The sequence below is a fragment of the Oryctolagus cuniculus genome, chromosome 10, assembly GCF_964237555.1.
Source record: "Oryctolagus cuniculus chromosome 10, mOryCun1.1, whole genome shotgun sequence".
In the NCBI taxonomy this organism is placed as follows: Eukaryota; Metazoa; Chordata; class Mammalia; order Lagomorpha; family Leporidae; genus Oryctolagus; species Oryctolagus cuniculus.
In genome coordinates this window covers 12,233,777-12,255,538 of record NC_091441.1, presented here as the reverse complement: position 1 = coordinate 12,255,538, position 21,762 = coordinate 12,233,777, and positions in this window count along the sequence as shown.

Below are 21,762 nucleotides of genomic sequence, written 5' to 3'. Positions count from 1 at the left end.
GTTCCTTCAGGTAGATGTTCCCCTTAGATGTTCCTGGTGCATGTTGTCTCTCTCCTCCTTCACAGTCCTCCTCCGCCAATCCCAACTCTGCTACCCACACGCCGAGTATGCTGCTCTCCTCCAATCAGGAGCAGGTCCTACAGTTTATTGGTTGAACTGGAGGCAGCTGTGCAGAAGCTGTCCCTCCCCTCTCAGCGCCATATTGTGGGAGAGCAGATGCATAGAATAAGTCCCAATTCCAGTAACTCAGTCTAGTCCGGGTTGCTCCCCACACTCCTCAAACTCCTTAGTGCCTTTATACTTACACTCGTGCTGCTCATGATAAATTTCCAAAAATCCTAAATTGTTATAACCTGGAATCCCTGAAGCTTTCTCAACTATGATTCTCCATAGTTTGTTTTGACCTTTAATTCTCACAGTTTTCAGTGTATTTTGGTACAGATTAAATGTATAAAAAGACAAATAAAGCTTCAAGACACCAAATAGCTAAGTTTAAATGTAGAACACATATTGAAACAAGATTATCAACTGCTCTAGAAACTAACAAGTGGAAACTATTTTGAATGCCCTGTACAACAAAAATACACTGAAATTAACTCACGTTTTAATTCCACTTGTCAGTGAACTTTTTGGAAAACATGTGTCTATGAACAGATCTGATTTTTAAAGTATATTACAACTTCTTTTTAAATAGAGATTATCAGCTATTTGCAGCCAGGTGAAATAAATATTGGAGGGGAAGTGAGCAGTGGAAAATATCTATATGGTGAAATCTGGGCTCTATAATATTAAAATTAACTAATTTTTTGGTTTGTTTTATATTCCATTTCACTTTATTTTAAAAAATTACCAGTAATTGTATCTGTTTGTGAGTTACAACAGAACACTGCAATACATGTCTACTGATCAAATGAAAGTAACCAACATTTCCCCTTTGTTGACATTCCTTTATGATTGGAGTCATGTAGCTCCTTCTATGTACTCACAAAATACAACAGGTGATTGTGAAATATTTTCACTCCATTCTTCTTTGTGAGAGCTTCTTCCTTTTATCTGACGCTGATTTGGGAGGAAATTAAATTGTTCAAACAAACGTTGAGAAGCAAATGCCAGGTTTTGGAAATCACAAAATCAAGTGGTTTTTTTTTGTCCATCCTGTGAAACATAGCATCCAAAGAAACCATATCTCTTGTTTGGAATAATATGGAAAGAAATGATGATTCTATAATTCCCAAAAGCAATAAAATTAGTTACATTAAACAACCAATCTGGAAATATCAAAGTCTGGAATTATCTAGAGTGAAGCTATCAACAGTTCTTTTTAACTTGATCATGGCCCATCCATATAAGGAGGGTGAATTGTTATTAAAAGGAATAAATTAGTTGACTGAAACTGATAAGGATGCTGATGTTTATTTATCTGAAAAACAAAACTCAGAATAAATTAATTTACTCACTACTTTTGTTAGTCAAAAATATATGGACTATAGATAATTTTGTAATTATACAGAGTAAACAACTTTGGATATGAATTGAAAATGATTGTGGTTTGCAGGTGCAGCCTATGTTACAAATATAGATGTGGTAATATGGAATGTCTCTGTTTAACTTATCTTGCAGGTGGCAGAATACATTTTCTACAATCATAATCTCTTAAGAGATTTCTCTGGGCTTGTCCTTTCAAAAGTGACCAGTTGAATTGTGAATGTTTTTGCTTCTCCTTTCTCTTTTGTCTGTTTTTCCCTATTCATGTGGTTGAATTCCATTTTGATACAGATTACATTGAAGAGTACAAACTTTTAAAAAGTATGCTTTTGTTTGTGGTGCAATTACTGTTTAATTTTGGATTTTATATATATTTATTTAAAATATATTTTAGTATTAGTGAGTGCTATATATGTGCTTATTAACACACATGTGCATTGTGTCATCGTATACATTCCATGTATGTATATTATTAGTATATTACATATGATCATGTGTTGATTTCTATAATGTTTTTATCATGTTAATACAGTTTATAAAGTATATTACATATGATATATGCATTGTAAATAATGCAAAATTTTATATTTCTTTGTAGCATATATGTAATATTTGTGACTAATGTATAAGGTACAGTATATATTTGCTTTTTAGTATAAATATGCATATAGAAAATCAGGTCAAATTTATTAGCTCTTCATATCTATTTACTTTAAAGCTCTATAAATTAGAATGCTATACAATATCTGTATCAATCTATATTATCATACTTTGAAGTATAAGGTATACATCAGGAGTGAGTATTGGACCTCAGTTAACAGACTCAGAGTCTACATCAGAGTATTTAGATTCAGTTTCTTGCTCTGGCTCCGGACTCTGTCCTACAATTGATATAGACCCTGGGCAGGCAACACAGATGACTCAAGCATTTCTTGTCACCTGAGATAAAATCTGGATTGTGTTCTCAGCCCATCCTCAGTCCATGTCCCAGATATTGTGGGAATTTAGACAGCCAATCAACCAACAGATGGGAGTCTGTCTCCCTCTCTCACTCTATCTCTAAAAAATTATACACATGTAAAATACATATATGTATGCATATATATTATTTCCCTTATTTTATTATGTGTATTGTTTTATATTTAGGAAAGGTTTTTTCCATAACAAACTTTATTTTCTGATGCTTATTCCATAAATCTATGAATAACAGAAATGGGCATTGTAGCACGGTGGGTTAAGCTGTCACTTGGGATGCCTGCATCCAAAACCCAAGTGTTTTCATAAGTTTTGGCTAATCAGCTTCTGATCCAGCTTCCTCCTAATAGACCTGAGCAGGCAGCAGGTGATGGTCCAAGTGCTTGAATTCCTGCCACCCACTTGGAAGACCTGAATGGAGTTTCTGGCTTTCAAATTTGGCCTGGAATAGCCATGGATGTTAAGGTGATTTGGGGATTGAAACAGCATATGAGAGACTGCTCTCTCCCTCTCTCTCTCTCCCTCTCTCTCTCGTGTGTGTGTGTGTGTGTGTGTATGTGTGTGTCTCTCTCCCATTCACTGTGCCTTTCAAAAATATTTAAAAACAGCAGTAACAGAGACAAGCATTGTGGTATATCAGGTAAAGTCACCATTTGTGACACAGCATCTCATGTGGGCACTAGTTCGTCTCCCATATTATCCACTTCTGACTCAGTTCCCTGCTAGTGGCTTCAGAAAAGCAATGGAAAATGGTCCAGGTGTTTGAGTCCCTGCCACCCACGTGGGATACCAGAATGAACTCCTGGCTTCAGCTGGCCCAGCAGTAGCAACTGTGGCCATATGGGAAGTGAATCAATGGACAGAATATCTCTTTCTCTGTCTCTCCTTTGTCTTTGTAACTCTTTCAAAACTAATAAATAAACCTTTAAAAAATAAAAAATAAATAATACCAACATATATTGTTGTTTTGTTTTTTACTTTTATTATTAATTGTATATTACTAATATTGTGTGTTTGATTTGACAAAAAAAGAACTATTCCATTAAGTATATTTTGAATCTTGCCCAAATTTATTTTATAATTTGCAGAATTTGGTTATCTTAACTATACTCAATGCCATAATACAATGTTCTTATATCAATATTTCTACCATATTAGATAATGATTTTCCTTGGATCTTCTCTTAAAAATTGTAAATTCAGAATTGTAATTTTTAAACAGGGGATTTCCCTTAACTCTTGTCAGGAACTTAGGCTAATAAAACTACCTATTGATTGTGTATAACCCTAAAATGCAATGGTAGAGAAGGTATATTTATGCCATCCAAGATGATAGTATTGCTTATTTAGTTTACAAACATGAATTGTAAATAGCCAAAGCCGTTATGTAATAAGAATCATGACTGTTTCTCCAGGCTCCCCTTGACTCCTAGTTGCCCAGGTTATAGTATCTGAAATATTGTGGTTTTCTTTTGCATTTCTCTGTTAGTGATGTTGAGCATTGTAGTGTTTACCTGTTGCCCATTTGTATTTCCTCTATTGAGGTCCTCTGCCCATTATTAACTGGATTGGTTTGTTGTTGTTGACTTTTTGAGTTGCTGATATATTCTGGATATTGACCCTTTGTTGGATAGGTGAGTTGCAAATATTTTCCCATTCTGTTGGCTGTTTCCTCACTCTGCTGTTTGCTTTCTTTGCTATGCAGAAGCTTCTGCATTTGAGATAGTCCAATTTGCCTAGTTTTGCTTTGTTGCCTGTGCTTTGGGGGGTCTTATCCAATAAGTCATCACCTACAGAACTATCTTGAGATGTTTTCCCTACATTTTCATAGTCTCAGGTCTTAAATTCAGGTCTTTGATCCATCTTGAGTTGATTTTTGTATGTGGTGAAAGGTAGGGATCTAATTCCATTCTTCTACACATATCCATCTATTTTTGTCAGCAGCATTTATTGATGAGTTTATCCATTCTCTAATGTATGTTCTGGGCACTTTTGTCAAAAATCAGTTGGTTGTATGGATGCTTATTAGTTTCTGGGCCCTCTATTCTATTTCATTGAACTATGTGCCAGTGTCATGCTATTTTAATTACTAAATCATTGTAGTATGCTTTGAAGTCTGGGATTGTGATGTTTTCTGCTTGATTTATTCACTTATTTTTATTCATTTATTTTTCTCAGGATCAGTTTGGTTATTCTGTGCCCTTTGTGATTACATATGAATTTTAGGATACATTTTTCTAATTATCTAAATAATATATTTTATAGGGATTAAATTGAATCTGTAGATTGCTTTAGGCAGTAAAGACATTTTAACGTATCAGTATTGCTGCAAATGTAGTGCTGTAAAACTTTGTTTTATATCTTTTTCAAACATTTGTGTATGAATGATATACTAAAATAGCTTTAATGACCTGTGATTATTTTAAAATGTATTGTATATGAGGGAAATGATCAACTTTTCATTTGATTATTATTAATAGCCATTGCCTATATTCCCACTGAAATTTTATTTTTTAGTTGATGAATTCTTTATTTAGTGGAACATTAAGCCTTTGACTGCAATGTAATTTAAAAACATCATTTCAAAAAAACAAAGAGAAAGAACGAAAGAAAGGATGAACGTTGTTACAGTTTCAGCATGTGTGGATCCACAGCAGAACTGAAATGTGGCAATTGTTTCAGCCAGCATTTCCACAAATGAGCCTAAGCTACCTGAGAAAAATTTGTCAGAACTCAGAGTCCTGATTCCTCCCCTGGCAGCAGAGTTGGTTTGTTCTATTGGCTTATTACTGTGACAAGCAGTATTTTTTTTTTTTTTTTGACAGGCAGAGTGGACAGTGAGAGAGAGAGAGAGAAACAGAGAGAAAGGTCTTCCTTTTGCCATTGGTTCACCCTCCAATGGCTGCCGCGGCCGGCGCGCTGCGCCCGGCGCACTGAGCTGATCCGAAGGCAGGAGCCAGGTACTTATCCTGGTCTCCATGGGGTGCAGGGCCTAAGGACTTGGGCCATCCTCCACTGCACTCCCTGGCCACAGCAGAGAGCTGGCCTGGAAGAGGGGCAACCGGGACAGAATCTGGCTCCCAGACCAGGACTAGAACCCGGTGTGCCGGCGCCACTAGGCAGAGGATTAGCCTAGTGAGCTGTGGTGCAGGCACAAGCAGTATTTCAAACACCTATCAGGGTGGTCTTCCTAGCATATCAAATTCATAAAGAGCTTTCACAAGCAGGCTTCATCAACAAACAAAAATGACCTGGAAAATAAGAATTTGTAAAGGCAACTTAAGAAAAATTGGTAGAGGCAAATTTTGCTTTCTGTTCTGGTAGGTCAAACAGACCAAAAATAAATATTTGTAAACTGAGCAAAGGTGAAGAACTAGGTGAGTAACTGGGAAGAATGAGCAAATTATTTGAATGCTATCTGGGAGTTGAAGACACTGAAAATATTTCCTGTGGTTGTCAGGGACACATTTGACCATGTCCTCCAACCCAAAGTTCAAAAGTAATTTTAAATTGCTCTAATGAGCAGAACTGAGATGTACACCCTACACAGACTGAGACAAATGATTGATCTATGAAAAGCTGCCAGTCAAAACACTGGGAAGACACATGGTGAAAATATCTGACCTCCAATTTAACAGCCTTCAACTGTGAAGAAAAGAGAATGTGGGATCATCAGGGTCAAAGAGCAGAAATATGTAAGTCAGTGGAACAAAGCGGTTGATGGGGTTTTATTTTCCTAGTTTCTTTTTTTTTTTTTTTTTTTTTTTTTTTTTTTTGACAGGCAGAGTGGACAGTGAGAGAGAGAGACAGAGAGAGAAAGGTCTTCCTTTTGCCGTTGGTTCACCCTCCAATGGCCGCCGCTGCAGCCGGCGCACCGCGCTGATCCTGGCAGGAGCCAGGAGCCAGGTGCTTTTCCTGGTCTCCCATGGGGTGCAGGGCCCAAGCACCTGGGCCATCCTCCACTGCACTCCCTGGCCATAGCAGAGAGCTGGCCTGGAAGAGGGGCAACCGGGACAGAATCCGGCGCCCCAACCGGGACTAGAACCCGGTGTGCCGGCGCCGCAAGGTGGAGGATTAGCCTATTGAGCCACGGCGCCGGCTATTTTCCTAGTTTCTGATATTACAGTATGCAATAATGACATGGTACAAACCCAGTAGGTTCATTATTTATGCCAACAATTTCACTAAGCATTTCTGGAAAAAAAAAAAAAAAAGGACTTGTCAGTTTTAAATACTGTTAACAGAGTCCAGGAACAAAGCTATCTTAAACTAATTTCCACATGTATTTCTAGAATCACACCTCCTCCTTCTGGTGTGGTAATACAGATCACAGAATACATACTAGACTACTCTGCTACTCTGTGTTAGAAAAAAGCAGTATTTGATTTCAGTACCAGCCTTCCCAGAAATCTTTTATGTTATTTGTAGAAAAGGATTCGTTTCTCTATGTTAATGCAATGGGAAAACTCATTTACCAGTAAAATTGGGAAAAGAAATCTTACATTTCTTTTAGGTTACATCCAGTTTTTTGGTTTTTTATTACTGAAGAGTGCAGACATTGGATGGATAAGAAATTAATTATAAATTTTTTAGGTAAAAAGGTACCCCTTAGTAAATTGACACACTCTCCTTTGGGGTATTGAGGATTACAGAAAAATCCGAGCAGATAAAGTTCATGTGAGCTATACAATCACTAAGTGAAAGAAGAATCAGCAGAGTATAGTCATTTATTTTCACTCTAGATAAAATTCAAAGTACTTTGAAACTATTAGCTCCATTTTGACAAAGTCAGTCTTTTCTGATGAAGTGAAATGTTGTTGCATTATTTATTTGTAATGTATTGTATGTCATCATATTGCCATTAGAGGTTCTTTTTGTTGCTTATCTTCTTTCTTGCACTGTAATGTCCTAGATAAAGATAGCTCTAGGCAAGTGGTTTACCTTGACTGGCACCACACAGTGCTATCATTCAATGACTGCTACTCGCCATACTGAGGTTGCGAAGAAAATGGTGTTTTACAAGTGTCATATCACAAAGATAAATATCACTCCAAATGTTTGTCTGCTCGGACTCTGATTGGTAGTCCCATTCTGCATTACAGTTTTCCAAATCCTTTGTGAGTTTTCTCAAAATCTTACTAGCTAGCAGTTTACTAAATGGAGCTTTCTAAACTTATGCATTTTAGAGACAAATGTCCACTGCTCTGTATTATTGACTTTAACTTTATGATAAACTGATTACAGCTCATACATATTCCTATTAGAAACAATAGCTAAATAACTAAAAATAAATAATGAAAATTAAATTATAAATCTCTCAAGAATGGTACGTTTTAGATTGAGATCATTTCTACTTTTAAAAATACAAATCAGTCACTAGATATTTGCCCACAAATTAAACTATGAAAATTGCCAAACTCCCATTGCTATTTTGATTCCATAACTTTGGGGATAACTCATTTTTGTTGTTGAATGATGTAGTTTTTCATTAATCTAAGGTCCTTTGATATAGAATAGCATAATTAACAGAAGGAAAATCAATCCACAGATATAATATTGTACCTAGGAATGTTGTTCTTGCCTCTATTTTTCCATATCATGAAGAAATAATACAATATGTGATTTTGCTTATGCAACTCAGTTGATCAGTTTTTATTACAACTGTACAAAATAATAAATCAACCCAAACTTTTTTGTTTTCTTTTCCCATTGTCTGTGAGTTTATTGGAGAAGCTCTATTTTGGCTCTTGAGTCAACTGACTTGGCTTTATGATTTGTGTTGTATTCAATTTGGCTGCACCTGTCTCTACATTCCTTGTTAGCAGCAGCAGTCATGCATATTATTTCAGTAACTTCTCATAAGTTGAAGAGCTCAGGAGGAGCACTTAATATCTTGGCTCAGAACTTGTAGGGCTGTAACACCTTTACCAATTACATTGACCAAATAAGTCCTACAGCCGAGCCAAATGTCAATGGACGGGGGCCGGCGTTGTGGCACAGTAGGTTAATCCTCCACCTGCAGCGTCGGCATCCCATATGGGTACAGGGTTCTAGTCCCGGCTGCTGCTCTTCCAATCCAGCTCTCTTCTGTGGTCTGGGAAAGCAGTGGAAGATGGTCCAAGTGCTTGGGCCTCTGAATCGGCATGGGAGACCAGGAAGAGTCACCTGGCTCCTGGCTTCAGGTCAGCGCAGCTCTGACCATTGCAGTCATTTGGGGAGTGAACCAACCGGCTAGAAGACCTTTCTCTCTGTCTCTCCCTCTCGCTGTCTATACTCTACCTCTAAAATAAATAAATAAATAAATAATCTTTAAAAAAGTCAATGGATGGCAAAAATACACTTTGCCCAATTCCATATATGACAAGAAAATGTTCTAGGAAGGATTAATTAAACAATAGTCTGTCATAGAAAATCTATATATCAAAGTAGGTATTATGTAACTTTCCTTAGGCTTGCAAATGATGCTACTATGAAAAACATAACAGAAGAAAATGGAATAGATAATTTAATACATTTTACAAATTTAAAGATATGTCCTTTTTATTTTTTGCATTAATTAATTTAGTTTTTAAGGTGAACAAACTTTATGTATGTTATATAAACAGATTTAGTAGCATAGTGATACTTCCCACCCTATGCTCTCTCATACCCATGTTGCCATCCTCTCTCTTCCTTCTTTTATTATTCTTTATTTTAATTTTTCATGATCTACTTTCAGTTTATTTTATACTCATAAGATTAATCCTACATTAAGTAAAGAATTTAGCAAACAGTAAGTAAAATATAACATTGTTCCTCAGAAGTAGAAACAAGGGTTGTAAACAATCAATGAATTTCAAAATGTCAATTTTGCTAATACACATTATATTTTTTGTACTCTATTAACACAGGTCAGAGAAAACATATGGTGTCTGTCTTTGGGGGTCTGTCTTATTTTACTAGGTAAAATGGTTTCCAGCTGCATCCATTTTGTAACAAAGGGAAGGATTTCATTCTTTTTTTACAGCTAAGTGTCATTCCAAAATACATGTATACCACAATTTCTTTATCCAGTCATCAGTTTAAGGATATCTGAGTTGATTCCATATTTTAGCTATTGTGAATTGAGCTGCAATAAACATAAGGGTACAAATAACATTTCCATATTCTGATTTCATTTCCTCTGGGTAAATTCCCACAAATGAGATTGCTGGGTCAGAGTGTAGACCTGTTTTCAGCTTTCTGGGGAATCACGATACTGTCTTCCCTAGTTGGTATACTAATGTAAATTCTCACCAACAGTGGATTAGGGAACCTTCCCTCACCCCTTCCACATTGTCATTGACATTTATTGTTTTTGATTTCTGTGTGAGAAACAACCTAACTGTCTTGAGGAAAACTTATTGTGGTTTTGATTATCCTTTCCCTGATGGCTAGTGATGGTGAGCATTTCTTCATGTCTGTTGGCCGTTTGAATTTCATGTTTTGAAAAATGCTTGTTCAAGTTTTTTGGCCACTTCTTAACTGTGTTTTTAGTTTGCTGTTGTTGAGTTTCTTGAGCTGTTTGTAGATTCTGGATATTGATCCTTTATGTTGTGTAGTTGCAAACATTTTCTCTCATTCTGTCGGCTGCCTCTTCACTTTGCTGATGTTTCCTTTGCAGTGCAGAAGCTCCTCATCTTGATGTAATCCCATTTGTCAGTTTTGGCTTTGTTTACCTGTGCTTTGGGTTCTTTTCCAAGAAGTCTTTGCCTAGGCCAATGTCCTACAGAGTTTCCTCAATGATCTTCTCTAGTAATTTAGTGATATTTTGTCATATTTTAGATGCTTGATCCATTTTGATTGATTTTTGTATAAGGTGTTAGGCAGGTGTCTTGCATCATACTTCTGCACACCATTCTGAACATCATTTCCCAGCACTATTTGTTGAAGAGTTTGTCCTTTCTCAAAGGATAGATTGTAGCTATTGAAAAAAATGTGTATTCTTCAGTTGTGGGTTGATATATTCTGTAGATGTCAGTTAGGTCCTTTGGTCCATAGTATAGATTAGCTCTGCTGTTTCTTTGTACATTTTCTGTCCAGTTGATCTTTCCATTGATGAAAGTGGGGTGTTGAAATATACAATTACTGGCCGGCACTGTGGCTCACTAGGCTAATCCTCCACTTGCAGCACCGGCACACTGGGTTCTAGTCCCGGTAGGGGCGCCGGATTCTGTCCCGTTTGCTCCTTTTCCAGTCCAGCTCTCTGCTGTGGCCCGGGATTACAGTGGAGGGTGGCCCAGGTCCTTGGGCTCTGGACCTGCATGGGAAACCAGGAGAAGACCTGGCTCCTGGCTTCGGATCAGCACAGTACACAGCAGCCATTGTGGGGTGAACCAACGGCAAAGGAAGACCTTTCTCTCTGTCTCTCTCTCTCACTGTCCACTCTGCCTGTCCAAAAAAAATAAATACACAATTACTACTCTATTAGAATCTATGTCTCCCTTTAAGTCCATTAACACTCATTTTAAATAGCCAGGTACCCTGGCATTGGGAGCAAATACATGTATTACAGTCACATCTTCCCATTGAATTGATCCCTTCATCATTACACAGTGCTGCCCTTTGTCTCTTTTAACATTTTTTAAAGATTTATCTTATTTATTTGAAAGTCAGAGTTACTGAGAGAAGTAGAGACATAGAGAGAGGTCTTCTATCCACTGGTTCACTCCCAAGATGGCCAGAGCTGTGCCTATCTGAAGCCAGAAGCCAGGAGCTTCTTCTGTGTCTCCCATGTGGGTACAGGGGCCCAAACACTTGGGCTATCTTCTACTGCTTTCCCAGGCCATAGCAGAGAGCCAGATCAGAAGAGGAGCAGCCAGGACTCATATGGTGCCCAATTGGGATGCTGGCACCTCAGGCCAGGGCTTTAACCCACTGTGCCAGAGCACTGGCCCCTCTTTAAAAATTCTTTTGTGTTAATGTCTTTTTTGTCTGATATGTGGATGGATATGCCTGCTAATTTTCTCTATCAATTAGTATGGAATATCTTTTTCAATCCTTTCACTTTTCAGTCAACATGTATCTTTGTTGATGAAATGTGTTTCTTTTAGGCAGCAAATCGATGGGTCTTGTTTTTAAACCCATTTCAGCCAATCTGCATCATTTATTTGGATAACTTAGGCCATTTATATTCAGGTTTACTATTGGTCAGTAATGACATGGCCCTGCCATATGTCCATAAATATTCCTATTGTTTGCTTTGGATTTCTTTTGTAGTTTTACTGGGAGATTTTCTGCCTTTACATTCTTTCATAATGGTAACTATCCCTCTGTGTTTCTGTGTGTAGCACATCCTTAAGCATCTTTGTAAGGCTGTGCAAGTGTTGACAAATTCTTTCAATTTCTGTTTGTTATGAAAGATATTTGGGGCTGGTGGCATGGCTCACTGTGGTGCTGGCATCCCATATGGGTGCCAGGTTCTAGTCCCGGTTGCACCTCTTCCAGTCCAGCTCTCTGCTGTGGCCTGGGAGGGCAGTGGAGGATGGCCCAAGTGCTTGGGCCCCTGCATCCGCATGGGAGACCAGGAAGAAGCACCTGGCTCCTGGCTTCAGAATGGCCCAGCGTCAGCTGAAGCGGCCATTTGGGGAATGAACCAACGGAAGGAAGACCTTTCTCTCTGTCTCTCTCTCTCACTGTCTATAACTACCTGTCAAATACAAAAAAAAAGAAAAATATTTATTTCATATTCATTTATAAATCAGAGCTTTGTGGGATACAGTAGTTTGGGTTGATAGTGTTTTTTTCTCTTTAATTGGACTATGTCTCTCCATTGTCTCCTAGCTTGTAGAGTTTTTGTCCAGCAATCATCTGCACATCTGATTGGAGAACAGCTGAAGTTAATCTGGCATTTCCTTCATACATGTTTTAGAATCTTTTCTGATGTATTATTGTTGAAGGTTTGACTACAATGTGTCATGGTGAAGAACACTTCTGACCATGTCTTTTAGGGTTCTCTGTGCTTCCTCAATTTGTATCTATCTTTCTCCAAATTAGGGAAGTGTCCTGTTATTACCTCACTGAGTAGCCATCCTGATCCATTCTCTCTTTCCACACCTTCAGGAACTCCTACGATTCATATATTTGGTTGTTTGATAGTGTCCTATAAATCTCCAACATTGTTTTTAATTTAATTTTTATAATTTCTTATTCTTCTTGGGGGGCTAATGGAGATATTTTCAAGGATTTGTCTTCTAGTCTAGTTACTTTTTCTTCTGCCTCACCAAGTCTTTCATTAAATCTTTGCATTGTGGATTTATTTTACATATTTAATTTTTCATTCCCAATATTTCAGTTTGATTTCTCTTCTAAATCTCAATTTCATGAGACTATTTTAATCTATGCCATATATGGATTTCTTCAACTCTTGAATTTTCTTCTGAGTGCTTCAGAATAATCCTATGATCATTCTTTTGAAGTCATTTTCAGATATTTCATCAGCCTTTTCAATTTCTCATTCCAATATTGAAGCATTGCTGTGTTCCTTTTGGGGAGTCATGTCATCTTCATTTTCTAGTTTATTTCTGTATTTATTTTTAGGTATTTGTGGAACTACTTGCTGGATTTTCCCCTAATGGTTTTTTTGTTTGTTTGTTTGTTTGACAGGCAGAGTGGATAGTGAGAGAGAGACAGAGAGAGAAAGGTCTTCCTTTTTGCTGTTGGTTCACTCTCCAATGGCCACCACAGCCAGCGTTCTGCAGCCAGAGCACTGCACTGATCTGAAGCCAGGAGCCTGGTGCTGCTCCTGGTCTCCCATGCGGGTGCAGGGCCCAAGGACTTGGGACATCCTCCACTGCACTCCCAGGCCATAGTAGAGAGCTGGCCTGGAAGAGGGGCAACCGGGACAGAATCTGTTGCCCCGACAGGGACTAGAATCTGGTGTGCAGGTGGAGGATTAGCCTATTGAGCTGTGGCACCGGTCCCCCTAATGGGTTTTATCTTTGAACTATTCCTCTGTGTCTTAGTGCAGTATCTGTTCTTTCAATGAATACTCAGACATGTGTGCTGGATGTGGCCAGAGAACTCTGGTTAGTACTCAAGGGTGAGGGGAAAATCCAGGGAGACACGAGAAGTTGGACCTGGTGGATCTCCTCCATTGTCATCAGGGAAGAGTGTATGATCTGGTCTGTCAGTGTAATCACACTTTCACATCCTTTCTTTCAAGGTGAGCAATGACTGGTGTAAGCACACAGCGGGTACAACCCCACCCATGCTGGTGCATGAACCAAACAAAGGATTCATGCAAACCTCTGTGTGAGCACAAAAATTCTCAATGACCCACTGCCAACTGTCAGGGAGCTCTGAGCTTCTGTTGCCTGACACAGAGATTGCTCAGAGATCAGTTATATCCCTCACCCATTGTGCAGTCACATAATTCCCACAGTCACTGAACAGAAGGCTCTCATATTTAAGGAGTTTACAGGATCCACTCAGTCACATGAGCCTGCTCTGTCCACAGAGAGAGTTGAGACATTCCCTGAGCCAGCTGTATGCAGTTTTAACCCCACAGCCTGGGACATGCTGAGAGGATGGGGCACCTCACAGTTCTTCATCTCTGCCTAGCTCCTTGTTAACCCTCCCACCAAGACTCAAAAATCAGTGGGGAACACAGATTTTTCCTTCTGGTAAAATATCTTGGTCACTTGTGTGCACGTGAGCTGCCCATAGCTGCTGCTGGTGTCAAAATTACCCCTTCTTTCTGCCTGTTATTGGGCTCCCTTGTGGATGTAGAGGGAGAAAGAAACATGTTCCTTCATGGCTCCAGGTCAGATTCAATGTCTGTGTGGCCCACAGTGTTCATCCTCATGGAATATCACCAACGACATGGGCTGTCTGAGTCTGTGCACATCTAGGTCTCAGATGCTAGCGTGTCCTCCAGCCCACCAGCTGTGAGAATCTTGTGTGTGGTGTCTCCACTTGCTGGGATTCCACACTTTCCACACTGCTCCCCAGTACCCCTCTTCCTTTTGTAGAATGTCCACTGCAAACTTCTCTCCTACTCTCCCCTGGGGATGCATTTCCTCCACTTTTCTTTTCCTGTTTTTCTCCTGGTCAGAGGCAGCATGTCATTTCATTATTCAGCCATGGAATACAAGGTATGTGTTCTGATAGAAAATAAAGGAATACTAACACAACAATAGAAGTTCAAGCTTTCATGAAACAAAGAAGATCATAATTCCGAATCAAGAATTAATGATTTTAAAATGTTTTCTTTATCCAAGAAACTATGAATAACAGATATCCTACATGATAGATTGCAGGAAGACTCTTCAACAAGTTTGACACTGGATATAATAGTCATAAAGATTGACAAGGAACATGTATTATAATCATTGAATATTTGTTATAATCACTTAATTGTTTGCTTCTTCTTATAACATGCATTTTCAAAGCAATATGAACAATACACAAGCCACTGGAACATGTTTGAATGTTGTACCAATCAGCAGCAAAGACTCAAACCCTCTGTCCTAGCGGACCTAACATGATGGGTAAGTGACTGTACTCACAAGGTAACACATATTATTTAAAATAATGATGTGACTCATGAGGGGTCTCATCCAGAGGAGTGGAGTGTGTTTTTCATTTTTAATTCATTTTTATCTTCATTTGTTTTCATTTCATTTGAAAGAGAGGGCAATTGGGGGAGAGAGAGAGTGAAGGGGGGAGGGGGAGAGAGAGAGAAGCTGCTTCTTCTACTGGTTCTCTTCCCAAATGCCCTCAACAACCACGACTGGGCCAGCGTGAAGCCAGGAGACCTGAATACCAACCTGGTCTCCCCCATGGGTAGCAGGAAGCCTTGTATCTGAACCATCCTCTGCTCTATCTCAGAATGCGCATCATCAGGAAACTGAATCCCAAGTTAAGAAGTTGAGACTCAATCCAGGCAGTCTGGTATGGAACACAAGCGTATCAAACACCACCTTAACCACTGTGTCAGACACTCACCCCTCCATTTTTAACCTGAATGCAGTTTTATGGTTATTAAATAGGTGTATGTATTAAGCTAGGTGAATATATTTTTAGACATTTAATCTGAGGTGGTTTTATGAAGATTGATTAAAAAGTAATGGGACATATAGTAAATACTGGCTCTTTCAGCTCCACTTGCACTTCCTTTTCTCTTGAAATCTGGCTTTTGGGCTGCAATATGTATATGACCTGGCTCCCACACACAGGTGCACCATGATGAAATTTGGACCATTAAACGAGGCTGATGAATGTTTGGTTTTCCTGTACAAGTGGTAACAGAGATGTTTTTCTTAGTTTTTGTGGACATCTGGCAATAATTTAGGCAACTTGAACATCTTGTGGACATGAAATGTAACGGAAGTGTTATGGCCCTTGTGTTAATTACTTCCTTCTCTGTGGACTGTGACCAAGATGCTGTAATTTTGAATCAACTGATAGACTTCCTGGTTCTCCAGTCTCACAATTGTGGCAGAAGCAGCTGCTTCTACACAAAGAAAATTTGAGTTATCATTATAACCACCATTCATAGAACTCAGACCTAAAGCAAGTACTCATTTCCCTGAATTCAGTATATTGTTTCATTAATAACCTATTTTTGCATATATGGTATTTTTGCAGAGACCTTTTTCTTATTATTTAACAGTAGTTTATAAATTGCGAAGGCCAACTATGTATGATATATATGTCCATGCATAAGCATATATAAATAAATACAATGTATAATTATATGTAATATATAGCCATTCTACTAATAAGAACTACAAATATTTTCCCTTTGAGTCATTTATCTTTTGACTTTTTATTGATTTATTTGTTAATTTATAATTAGAGCTGCTTTCTTTCATTTTGCTTGAAGCTCACTGATTTGTCAGTCTTCTAGATTTGATTCAGAATCTACAACGTTGTTGGTGAAGGGCTGGTGAGCAAAGCCCTGGAGAAGTAGGCACACGTGTGGCTGCCCAGCTACTAGATTTCTCCAGGCACTGCTGAGTCCACCATCAGGCTGACAGTTAACTACCGATCATACATGTACATGCTGCTTTTCTAACCCATTAATGACTTTTTCATATTTACTTCTGCGCTTTCACAGCTTTCTTGAATATAATCCTTTTTTTTTTTACATTTTATTTGTATATATCTTGTCAATTCAACATTAGGAACACAGTAATTCTTCCCACAGCCCCATGCCCCCACCCACTCTCCATTTTTCCTCTCCCCTATCCTGTTAGGTCTGAGAAAGAAAAGGAAAGAGAATGAAAGGAAGAAAAAAAAAAGAAAGATAGAATGGAGTAAAAAAATACTAAGAGAACTATTCCTCAATAGTCTAAATAAGGGCTATTCTTTGTTATTGCTTCTTTAATGTGATTTCACTTTTTTTGCCCCTTCTTCTCCCTTCCTTCCTCCCCTTTGTTCTTTTTTGAGACTTAATTGTCTTTAGAGGAGAACCCAAAGATCTTTTGAGAGCTCTTAGACGTGACTATAACTTATGAGACGTAATAATATCCTCCTTTTAATACACTAAAGAGAACTGATTCTTGAGAACAAGTGTTACTGTTAGAGAAGTTGCCACCAAAGAAGGGTGTAGTTTTATCTGAAAGGAGGAGAAAACTTTGCTTATGGCCTTTTTGAGCGACTGGATCCAAAAGGCTTCCATATCCAAGGCAGCTCATGTCAAGAGCCTTGGGTGATCACTGATGTCATATAAGAATGATATTTATTAAATAAACAACAAGAATCACTGTGCACTAACTTAACTATAATCTTACTTTGCATGCACAGTTCTTGTATTTTATCAAAGTATGATTGAGCAATGCATGTATGTATTGTATCTACATGCATGTTTGTATTTTTATGTATATATATATTTATGTCTATGTACACATATATAGTGGCATAACTCTAAAGTCACTTATTTCTGATCATTGCTTAGCTTTACCTATATATGCTAATATGAATTGCTTTATTGCATTTTTTTTGGAAATATGCTACTTGATTTTTACTCTGCTGTGGACTTGTGATTTTTGTTCTGTTTTGCTTTTTCATGGAAAAGCTGAAAATTTCATATTTAAATTGCCTTACCTTTTAAAATTGCTGTTTGGTTTGAATTTTTATTTAATCAATATTAAATAATGCACTGGGAGTTTATATTTGTTTATATTTGTAATATTTGATCATTTGGTGATATAATACATAACTCACTTTCATGAATCATCCTCCAAGGGCTCTTTTAATCTAATTCATTTTATTCAACTTCTGTTATTTATCAATACTTCAAACACTGTCTTGAGAAATGTAACACAAATGCAACACGAGATTGAGAACAAGGAGATATGGCTTCATCAAATATTGTAACATCTGAAACTACCCCCAAGTACAAGAAAGGAATCATTATCCAGCAAATGTCCTGTCTATCATTCCACGTTCATCTTTGAGATTTCTCTGGAGGTTCGTTTGGAGAAAAAGGTAGAAATACACAGTATTATTTAAGCCCACATACAGTATTTGGGATTTTATAAGAAGTCATGCTTGAAACAGTTCCTGTAAGAACTAGCTTAATTCAAGATCAATGACCACCCATGATGCCTCCTTTCAGGTGTCTAGATAAATAAAGCTCAAAGAGTTTATTATGGCAATACATTTGGTGAGTCAAGGATTCCCTCTTGTAGGCCTCAAAGTCATAGTCTCTCAAGCTTTCATTACTTTAGAGCCTTATTATTATTGTCATTGTTATTTTACCATCCCCAAAAGGTCCTTAATAGACAAATTAATCATGGAACAAAGGAAACTAAAGAATAAGGGGACGTTACATTATCTGAGTTTAAAGGACATAACAAAACTACTGTAGTTAAAATAGCATGAAAATGCATAAATACAAATTCACAGAAAAAAAAAAAAAAAACAAGAAGAAAAAACAAGCCCTAGAAGTCAGCCAATGAGCATGCATCCAACTGGTCTTTCTCAAAGGTCCTAAGAATATAAAATGAAAACAATAGAGTCATTTCAATAACTGGCTCTGGGAATTGGATATCACATTCAAAAATGAAACTAGACTCCTGTCTTGCACTGTATACAGAAAAGTCAACTTAAAATGAATCAACTGTCTAGAAGTGAGAGTTTAAACTCTGAAGCTACTACAGGAAAACAGCAAAAATATTTCATGATGCTTAAATGAGCAAGGATTTTCAGGATCAGACCCCCAAACACAGGAAATAAAAGGAAACAGAAATGAAATGTCATCAACCGAGCCATTTGAGGATAGAACCAGCAGATGGAAGATTTCTTTCCCCCCTTGCCCATGTGTGTCACCCTGACTTTCAAATGAATACATAAATCTTTTAAAAGAGCAGTTTCATCAAACTGAAGAGATTTTGCACAGGAAAAGAAACAGCAGGTGCAGGCACTGTGGTGCAACAAATTAAGCCTACAATGCTGGCATTCCATATGGAAACTGATTTGGGCCCTGGCTGTCCACTTCTGATCTAGTCCCTATTAATGCACCTGGGAAAGCAGTAGAAGATGGTCCAAGTGGGCCCCTACACCCACATGGAAGACCAAGATGAAGCCCCTGGCTCCTAGCTTTGGCCTGGCTGAGTCCTGGCTGATGTGGGCATTTGGGGAGTGCACCAGCAGACGGAAGATCTCTCTCTTTCTCTCTAGCTCTTTCACTCCCTCTTCTATTCAAATTAATAAATAGATCTCTTCCTTGTTATTTTTAAGAGAAACAATCAACAGAGTTGTGGGGCTCCATGGGATGTGCAGCCATGGAGCCCCCACGTCAAGGTCGGTCAGCACAGCTGTTGCTGTGTCTTTTTCACAAGGCGGATGTTGCTAGTTTCGGTTAGGGCAATGCTTTCCCACGGTCGGGACTTCCCAGAGGAGTTGAGAATGTTGTAAACAACAAGATGGCGCCAAGGACCGCGCGGTGAGCCTGCCTGCTGCGTGACACCTCATCTGATTGGCCCGAGGACGCGTGCACACTGCATGAACAGACAGCGGATTGGAGTGTTCCGTGTATGGACTTGAGCCCGCTTGCAATTGGCCAGATTTTGTATATAAGCTGTGTGCTGAGGAAGGAGGGGGCTTTTCTGTCCACTCTCCTCCCTTCATTCTTTCTCTGTCACTGTTATTTTCTCATTAAAAGTCTACTGAAGACTGATAAGCTGCGAACGAACAGTGTCGTTCCTTTGCAGGCAAGGGAGCGGCACAGAGTGAAGGGACAGCCTACAGAATGGTAGATAATAGTTGCAGGCTACACAGCTGACAAGGGCTTTATATCCAAAACACATGGAAACATTTTAGTTCTTCTCCTTTGGGTTCTCCTCTAGGAAACCGTTTTTCCTTAACACGCTCTAACCTGGAAGAGAAGAATATATTGTGAACAGAGTGAAGAAAAATAAATTCTCAGGACACAAGAACTTATTTACACTTCCTTCATCTCCTCCTCATCTGGGATGTTGTTTTCTGGTTGAAGATGAAGAGGGACCAGACAATGATCTGGGGGAAGCACAAGAAAGACGGGTTGGGGGGAAAGGGAGAAAAAAAGTCTTCAATATCTATCCAGAATTAGGTCTTTTAAAAGATTTTTTAACAATAATACTACATAATTGTGGGGGTTATGGTTTGACATTTTAGTGCACATGTACAATGAGTGTGGACCAAGTCAATATGATTCACTTATTTAAGGTTTACTTTTTTTTTGAAATGTTGGAGTTGCTTTTTTCTCTTTGGATGTAAAATATGCAGTAGCCTATTGTGAACTGTGACAATTCCACTAGGTTATGTAACACTAGGAACATATTCCTTCTAGCTCATTCTGATTTGGTACCACTTATCCAACTCCCTCAGTCCCTCCCTCCTTCTCCTGGGTTCTACCAATCATTACAGTATTCAGATTGAGCTTTTTAAACAATCTGATGCTATCTACCCAAGTCAGTAGTTTCTAATAGATTAAGCCTTGCTTCTCATATAAAACTGCATCCCATACGTGAGGCGTCATAAGTGTAACTATGAAAGGAATCAATATTGTCAGGGCCATTATTATGTGCATTACCTTAAGTGGCATAAATTACATAACTCACATTGTCCATCTCTGCCCATCTGATGAAACAGTTTTATATTTGTGGAGAAATATCCAACTATAATAAGAAAATGATTGAAACATTATCTCTGCAAAACGTGTCCATCATGAGATTGTGGGGAGCAACTCAGACTAGACTGTTACTGGAATTAAGACTTATTCTATGCATCTGCTCTCCCACAATATGGCGCTGAGAAGGGAGAAACAGCTTCTACACAGCTGCCTCCAGTTCAACCAATATACTGTAGGACTTACTCCTGATTGGAGGAGAGCAGCGTACTTGGCGTGTGGGTAGCAGAGTTGGGATTGGTGGAAGAGGACTATAAAGGAGGAGAGAGACAACATGCACCAGGAACATCTAAGGGGAACATCTATCTGAAGGAACACCTGAGCAGCCCCCGAGAGAGCCGGCCGGCGGTGTGCCGCTCCCCCCGCGGAAGTGGGGAAAGTGGCTAGGGGGAACCGCCCTTCCACGGAGGTGGAAGGGTTGGTAGCCAACCCGGGAAGAACCAGCAGCAAACCCGGGAAGGGTCAAGCAGACAAAAGAACAGCGCAGGGTCCTGTGTCGTTCCTCCACGAAGACGGGGAGCGACAGAGATAGTCACAATAAAGTGCTCCACATTGTGGCTCAGGAGTAAACCACATCTTGCAAGGTGAGCTTTCCACACTGCAGTGACAGCTCTGGTTCCAGCTGCTCTACTTCCAGTCCAACTTCTTGCTCATGCATCCGGGAAGGCAGTGGAGGATTGCTATCCATGTGGGATACCAGAATAGAGTTCCTAGCTGCTGGCGTAGGTCTCACCCGGGCTGGACTTTTGCAGCCATTTGGTGAGGGAGAAGGAAAAGCACTCTCTCTTTTTCTTCTATCCCTCTCTTTGTCATTCTTCCTTTCAAATAAATAAATAAATAAATATTTTTTACAAAGTTTGTTCCAAGAAAATCCACTTTGTCCCTCAATGCAAATGTAGTTAATACTCTACCTCTCTTCTGTAAATATACACTTGAGATGGTTGAATTTTATTTCCCTAGTGTATAGAAAATTAATAAATGTAATATTGTATTGATCTTTTGTTTCAATTGATTGGCATCTCATATAAGATTGCTAGATAAATTAGTTACTACTATAGTAACTACTTAGGATTATTTATTTTTAGTAGGTAAAAATTACCTATGAATTGTTTAAATGTAAGAGCTGCAATGCATGTTTCATGACACAATGAATTAAGTCTTTGTCAG